General features: G+C 41.6%; 1 protein-coding gene across 1 annotated transcript in view; it reads left to right on the forward strand.

Moving 5' to 3' along the window:
* The window catches only part of fam219ab (family with sequence similarity 219 member Ab), a gene marked incomplete in the record, with an annotated part of 43,285 nt that overhangs the window by 1,580 nt on the left and 39,600 nt on the right, over positions 1-2,105 (forward strand).

Consider the following 2,105-nt stretch of genomic DNA (forward strand, 5'->3'; position numbering starts at 1 on the left):
CACACACACACACACACACACACACACTGTGGCGCATGTTTGCATGTATTTACATTAGATTGTTTGCACAAAAGGCCATTATGTCGGTCAATGGCCCCATTCACAAGCACGAGCGCAAGTATTTTTCTGTTGCATGACACCAGTATCAAGGAAACGCGTAACCAGTTTGTGCTACAGCCACAGAGCCATTACACAACAGCCTGTTGTCTGTGCAATAACTGTGGCCTCAGGAAGCGTGTGTGTTTGTGTACGTTTGTGTGCGGGCTGTCATTTAAGTGCTCTTCTGACCTTAGAACCCGCCATAACACACTTTTAAGCTTCAGCACTCAAGCTTCAGAAAAGTCACCTGACTTATTGACACATTATTTTGCAAATGCTTTGTTGTGTGATTGGGATATTTATCTTGCAAATTAGAACAGATTATCCTTGTAATTAGTAAAACATGACCCACGATCATCTACCTTTGGAAGGAGGGGTTATGTAAATGTGCTATAATTTAATGATAATGAACAACCGGTGCAACAGCTGTGTGTTTTCTTGTTACATGCACCACTGATTGTTTGAAATGAATATTATAGTGCATTATAGTATGTGCAAAACAGCCCTATGTTCCAATACATTGCTCATACTTTGTTTTTCTCTCAAACACACACAGACACACACACAAACACAGACATGCAGACTCCTCCCTGTCAGCCTTCACATTCCTCACTTTTGCTCTAATTAAATTCGTGAACTGGAGACGCCACATTTGGTGTCACCTGACTTCTGCAGAAAAAAAAAGTTCCTCATGATGTTTTGGAAATCTTTTGCAATAGCGGTTAGGGCGGTTTTATTGACAGTAATCACAGTTTGAGAATATGAGGGTTAATTCCCTACAGTGATGCCACCTCCAGCCTGAGAGGAATCCATCTGGTAACGAAATAGAAAGCAACTTCATGCATTGGAGAGCACATCAAATGCATCACTGCCAACTACTCTGACTTGAAGCTATCCGTCTTGATTTGGCTTGGTCGTAAAATGCCTATAAAGGGAAGGATAAGTTTGAAATAAGTTCTCAAAAGCATGCTTGGACTGTTGCAGTATTGCCCTCAGTTGGAGAGAGGAGGAAATGTGTTTTCTCATTAGAAATGCATTAGAGGGAAGGGAGAAGCAAGGAGATGGAGCTCGAGTATTTATCTGTTCAACTTAGAGAGTGGAAATATTCACACTCTCCATCTAGTGCTTGAACTGACTTCTCCTCCTCTCTGTCAGTCTCTATCACACACATACACACGCCAGTACACCTCAGTGACCCATTCAATATCAGCAACAAAACTGGCAACTCTATTCCCACACGTTCCTCCTGACAAACACATTAATGCTGAAGCTCATTCAAAATAATTCAGCCAGAAAAAGTGCTTACCGGCACCTTCTTTATCAGTTTAATACCTTCACCGTTCTCAGCCTGTGAAAAAAAAGAAACAAGTCTAAAAAAGGATGTTTCAACACAGCTCTGCAGCTGAAAGGCACGTTCTTCTCCTGTAATACTCTCCTATCATCCACAGATTCATATACATAACAAAGTCCCTAGAATGGTTTTTTTTTCTCTGCACCTGTCTGACACTTTTCTTGTGAATTACCGAGATAATATAATTACACTCCATTGTGTAGCTTTATTAGAATTCCTTGTAATGCTCTTTATACTTGTCAAAAAATGTCCTAAGAATATAAAAACCTCATGTAGATACCAGAAAAGAGCTGCAACAGTCACATCAACGAGTTTGTATGCTGTTGTATGAAAAGTACCCAGAAAATGAAGGGTCATGTAATGACCGATCACATGACAGAGCACAAGGACAAAGAGGTGACCAAGCCGGGTACAGAGCACTGTGAAGTGACTGTTGTTTCAATAAGACAGGTACACAAACACATTTTCTGTGTGAAAGTCTTGTGTTTCCCCCCTGGGACACAAACCCCGCTACCCCACCTGAATGCCCTGGGTTCAAAGACCCACCCACCTTGACCCCCTCCGAGGATTCTTTGCCTCTCTATAACTGACAATGTTCCATATGTAGCTCCACCTTGGTAGGGATAATCTTTACTGAGTGTGTGTGTGTGTGTGT

Source organism: Etheostoma spectabile, chromosome 5, assembly GCF_008692095.1.
Source record: "Etheostoma spectabile isolate EspeVRDwgs_2016 chromosome 5, UIUC_Espe_1.0, whole genome shotgun sequence".
NCBI classification, from domain to species: Eukaryota; Metazoa; Chordata; class Actinopteri; order Perciformes; family Percidae; genus Etheostoma; species Etheostoma spectabile.